This window comes from Myotis myotis, unplaced genomic scaffold, assembly GCF_014108235.1.
Source record: "Myotis myotis isolate mMyoMyo1 unplaced genomic scaffold, mMyoMyo1.p scaffold_m19_p_12, whole genome shotgun sequence".
Taxonomy (NCBI): domain Eukaryota; kingdom Metazoa; phylum Chordata; class Mammalia; order Chiroptera; family Vespertilionidae; genus Myotis; species Myotis myotis.
Window position 1 is genome coordinate 40,060,896 of NW_023416316.1, and position 6,252 is coordinate 40,067,147.

The window sequence follows — 6,252 nt, forward strand, 5'->3', positions numbered from 1 at the left end:
TCACAAGGGTCCTTATTAGAGGAAGGCAGGAGATTCAGAGTGGAGGAGAAGGTGATGTGATGACAGAAGCAGAATCTGAAGTGATGTGCTTTAAAGTTGGAGGAAGGGACCACTAGTCAAGGAATACAGATGGCCACTAGCAACAAACACAAAAGGGCAAGAAAATGAGTTCTTCTCTCAGAGGCCCCAAAAGGTACCAGCCCTGTCAACACCGTGATTTTAGCCCCATAAAAACTCATTTTGGAGTTCTAATTTCCAGATCTGTAGAATAAATTTGGATTGTTTTAAGCCCCTAATTTTATTGTAATTTGTCACAGCAACAATAGATTAATACAGTCTTCCAGGGGACACTTTTTCTGTCATAACTCAACTGGACAGTATCTAGTGGGTAGAGGCCAAGGCTGCTGCTAAATGTCCTACAATGCACCGGATAGCCCCACAACAAAGAATTATCCAGCCCAAATGTCACTGGTGCCAAGGTTGAGAAGCCCTGCTCCACAGCACTGCGACTGGCCAATCTGCATGGGATGCCAAACACTTGTGATCTTCATTTTGCCTCTGTCCTGTATCATCACTCAGGCTGATCTTTAGCACCTCAGAGATGTGCACGTGGTGTTTGTCTGGCTTATTGTTAACCCATTCAAGTCAATTACAGTATCATAGGCCATATTTTAACCACAGGGTATAATTCAGGCTCCTCCTTCTGGTTTTGAAGGCTCACCACAGTTGACCCCCAACCTATTTTTTTCAATATTATTGCTTATTAGTCCCCTTTCCAAACCAAACAACCTTGGGAAAAGGGAAACGTAAAGGGAAACGTCATGTAGCTGAGTGAAATAATTATAAACTATCTCCTTAGTGAAATACTTCCAGGCTCTTCCAGCCACGGACTTTAGACTCAAATTCCACGGGAAGAATCTGCCTGTTCTAACTTAGTCACATGCTCTCCCCTAAACTAATCACTGAGACCAGGGGCAGGATTCTATTCTCACTTTATTTGGAGAGAAACACTTCAGACTTAACAAGATGCTGTTTGTGTCTGTTTCACCCTGGAATTCTCCACAGCACTGTCCTGTCCCGTGCCTTGCACACAGCACACATAAAAATATTGGTGGAATAAATGACAAAATTGAACACCAGCTCTTTGGGCTTAAATCCTGACTCTTATCTCTGCCCCTTATTTTGTAGTTATAGCAGGTGATGGTCATTTTTGTGATAGATTTAACCTAAGCATTATGTAGCAAAAACTTTTTTTTTAAAAGGTAAAGTTTAGTTTCAGGAAAATGCTACTATTACACTAATTTTTAGAACTTCATTTTTTATGCCCTTAAAAAATTATCTTTATTGTTGAAAGTATTACAGATGTCCCTCTTTCCCCCTCCATTAACTCACTCCTCCCCATTCCTGCCTCCTCCTCTTCACCACACTATTGTCTGTTTCCATAGGTTATACATATATGCATATAAGTTATTTGGTTAATCTCTTCCCACCCCTACCCCTCCAGCTTCATTTTTATAATAAAAAAAAAAGAAAGTGTTGAGAAGGGACCAGACTATGATTCACTGTCATAAATATGTAATTTATTAAATAAATCAGCAAAGAAATGAGTACAATCCATAGTTGATCACTACATATTTCTGTTCTCACTAGTAAATATATTCAAAATTTTTAAATTATGGCAAACTACAGCCCACAGATTAAAACTGGTTCACCACCTATTTTATAAATAAAGTTTTATTGGAACACAATGATGCTCTTTTTAAAAAACTGTTTGGTCTGTGGCTGCTTTGGAGCTAATAATGACAGAGTTGTGGAGTCACTACAGCAATTCTGTGGCCCAAATGCTAAAATGTTTACTATCTAGCTTTTGACAGAAAAGTTTGCTGACTCCTGATTTAGATCTATAAACCTCTTTATTGGTGATGTACTCCAACATTACGAAAAAGCTCACTCTCTTTTCCACTCTAAGAGTAAAAGATTGTGATCTGAATCAAAGACAGATGAAGGATGCACAGAGGTTACTGTGGAGTTTTTGCTGGGAGGGGAAAGAAGCTGAACTCTTTCCTATTCATGGTTTGTTTTCTCCCCCTCATGCTGCCTTTGAAGGCGGCTTGCAGAAACAATGTGGGACCTGGGTGGGTGCTGGAAAAGAGTCAGGCAGTTGTTTAAAGCAGATTTAAGTTTAAGTTTCCAAAGAGAAAGGTCACAGCAGGGTCTATGCAGTTTGCATGTGACCCAGCCCAGAAGACCAGGACAGGCACTGGGGCAGAGCTGGAAATAAAGAGTGAGCCTATCACCAGCATAACCACTGTGTTCATTTTCTAGCTCTGTTCTGTTATGGGAAATGTTAAACTATTACAAAGCTTCCTTCTCATAATAAACGTAAATTCTCTTCATTGGTTGGTGTTGATTCATCCCTCTAGAGCAGGGGTGGGGAACCATTTTCTGCCAAGGGCCATTTGGATAGTTATAATATCATTCGTTTCATATAATTCACTTAACATAAATTTATGTTGCTATGAAGAAAGCTCTCAGATTGATTGAACCTGGAGTCCCACCTGTGGTTGCCTTGGCAGGGCCAAACCAAATGATTTCATGGGCCTTATACAGCCCACAGGTGGACGTTCCCCCACCCTTGCTCTAGAACTTTCTTTTCCATGTGCTATGGGCTGAATTGTGTCTCCCTAAATTTATATGTCCTAGTCTCCAGCATGTGGTAGCTTCTTTAAAGAAAGAAAGAGTATTTAAATATGCAATTAAGTTAAAATGAGGTCATTAGGGTGGGCCCTAATCCAAACTGTCTAATGTCCTTCTTATGAGATGACGAAATTAGGACACAGACATATACAGAGGAAAGGCTGTGTGAAGACAGGAAGAAGACATCTACAAATAAAGGAGTCCTCAGGAGGAACCAACCCTGCTACCATCTTTGTTGTAGGCGGCGGGAATGGCACCAGGTGTCTGACCGGTGGGGTCAGACCAAACCTGGGTTCAGCAGCCTCGGTACAAAGACCCTTTTGATGACATTGGACCCACCCAGATAATACAAGGTAATCTTCTCTCAAGACCCTTAATTTAATCACATCTGTGAAATTCCTTTTCCATGTAAGGTAACATTCTATTTTACCATTTCACTTTACAGGTAATTTCACAAGTTCTAGAAATTAGAAGGCAGACAGCCTCAAGGAGCTACTGTTCTACCTACCACACCTGAAAACACCATCTTGTTAGCAAGATGTGCCTCAGTCTTGACATCTATTAAAAGAGGAGAGAGACGTCCTTACTCATAAGGTTGCTATGAGAATTTATTGAGTTTGCTCATGTGAATGGTGCCTGGGACATGGTATATGCTCGGTAGTATTAGCTCTTATCATAACTATATTGTTATCTATTTACCTTCTTTGCCCCACACTAGATTGCTAGTTCCTTGAAGAAAAGAACAGTATTTCTAGGTTCCAGCATAGAATCTGAAACATATTATGTGCTCAATAAATGTTTGTTAAACTGAATTGTTCCACCCTAAGAGATTAATTTTTATCTGGTAAAAATGAAAGAGAATTTGAAATATTATGAAAAACATCATCCTATTATGTTGTCACATTAAGTGACAAAAGCAAAATAAAATATGCATAGGCAATTACAGCTGTTTTAAATGTGCAGAACTAAAAAGTATGCATAAAAATAGACTGGGAAAAATATGCTCAATAACAGTTGGTGGTCTTGGAATGATGGATAACTTTTTTCTTCCTATTTTTGCTTTCAGATATGCTCTATTAAGCATAATTATTTTTAAGATGTATAATTTATATCTGATTTACACACACACCCCTCTTGCTCATTAAGCATTAGAGGTGACACTGTACACTGAGTCAGAATTCAGGCTGAGTTACCTGGGTTAGTTCTGGTCCACCATTTACCAGCACTGGGTACACGGAGGCAAGCTGCTGTTGGGGGTGTTGTTATTGCTGTGTTCACTGTCCCCACCTGGGAGCTAAGAATGACTGTCCACCCAAAGAGCCGCAGTGGGTCCAGAAAGATACTGCTCTTGAACGCCCAGCACATCCCATGACACACAATAGGCCCTGAATAAATAGTAGCTACTCTTCCCATGGTTATTATTACAGAGAGGAAAATGCTGATTCAGACACACATGTGTTCAGTGAAGGGAAGCAGAGAAAACTGAGAATAAAACCAGCTTGCTGGATCTAGGATCTAGACGTGGTATTTCCTTTAAATCCCTCTCAGGTAAGAATATGTTAAATCTGATATGACCAGAGTGCTTTTCAAACATTCTGTTTTTAGCAACAGAACTCTCCTCCCCCACCTGAAAACACTTATGGCTGATCCCCCAGATATAAACCAGATCAAAACAGCTGCTCTGGCAAAACAGGGGTCAGGCATGTGTTCTGAGCTCCACGTCGCCCTCACAGATCTGAGGCTGCGCAGAGAATCATTTGGAAAAAGCTCTTCCCACACAATCCCAACTGGTTCACACGCTGTAACTTTGCAAACTTCTGTTCTAGGGGACACGGTGTCACCGACACGCCGCTGTGGTCTGAGAGGGCACCGGGGGTCAAAGCGTGCATTAGCAACAGCTGGACCCAGGCTCCTGAACTAACTTGGCAGGGCCTCCGGACATGCCTCAAGCCTGCTCCTTAGGAGCCGGGCCCTTATTTCCGCCAGAACCACACAGAGGCATTGTCCTCAAACACCGGCCCTGCGCTCTTGGCTGGTCCTTGTTGGCCCATTCGGGAGCAGGTGGCAGCTGAAACGCTCCCCTTTGATTTTGTGGCTCAGGAGCAGCGGGCTAAGACCCGAGCTGGATAAACATCATATCATTTGGCACTGGCAGGATTCCTGGTAGCCCGGGTCAGGCGAGGTTTAAGGAGGATTAGGTTTAGATTAGAAAAGGGGTTGAGTTATTCCCCCCCACCCCCCCCCCCCCCGTGGTCTTTCTAAAGAGCCTTAGGGTTTTGTAAGAGGAAAGTGGGCTGATGGCCTGGGCTCAGTTGCTCCAGAAATAAAAGTGGTGAGTTGGTGTTCTTTTCTGGAAGATCAGAATATGTGTTTCTCCTGAATGTGGTTACTCGCACGAAGCCCTTGGGCTCTTGGGAATTTGCTGAAAGACCTTTTCTCTAGAAAACTGTGTGCATGTGTGCACATGTTCGCACAACACACATGCCTGCACGCATAGACAGTTTTATTTATTTCCAGCGGTTCCTGGAACAACCAGGCTGGAGGACTTAATATATATTTTTTATTGATTTCAGAGAGGAAGGAGAGGGAGAAAGAGAGAGAGAAACATCAATGTTAAGAGAGAATCATTCATCAGCTGCCTCCTGGACGTCCCTACTGGGGATTGAGCCCCCAACCTGGGCATATGCCCCGACTGGGAACCAACTGTGATCTCCTGGGTCAGAAGTTGACACTCACCCACTGAGCCACCCAGCCAGGCCAGGCTGGAGGCTTTAAAAGCCTTACAACACCTCACTAGTAGGAGGATGCACTGTTCTTCTAGGTGAGCCTTGGGGGAGCCCCACCTGGCTGTCCTCCCCAGAGTCGCCCCTCCGTGGCCACTGGCCGTGCTGAGTGGACCTTGCTGTCGCCACGCCAGGTTTCCTTGGCAGCCCGGCCCCGGAGAGGCTGGCAGGGGGCTCTGGCGCTCGTTCTTGTTTATTACAAGTCGTGCTCCACTCCCCGGAGACAGCGTGCAGACCGAAGCTATGTCACTTCCCAGTGACAAAGGTTGGAAGGGAGCTGGGGAGCACAGGGCTTACACCTTTTGAAAGCACAACTTCTCCTTAGATTCCCTGGGAGATTGTCTTTTCACCCTAGTGCCTGCCAGCTCTGGCTTTGCTTCCGGGCAGTGATGGTTGGCTCTGCCTCTGAGGAAAACATGTTCTGGCGGAACTTTTCCTCTTTGTTCTTCTCTCCCTCAGTGGGTCTATTTCCCCCACCATTTTTAAAAAGGGTGACGCTAACGTGTGTGTTGTTTTTTTTCCAATCAAATAAATGGATGTCTCCACTTATGGTTAGACCCTGGAGTGCCCAGTCTACCGTTTACTCGTTGTGTGAGTAAGGTATTATTAACCTCTCTGAGCCCCAGTTGTCTCCAGAGATTAAAACAGTAGCTGCTGCCTAGGGTGGTGGCGAGAAGTCGATGTGGAACAAGTTGCTAACAGCTCTCTCCTCCCGATGAACATTTGGGAAATTTACCATTAATACACACAGATTCTTATCCCCCAATAGAAC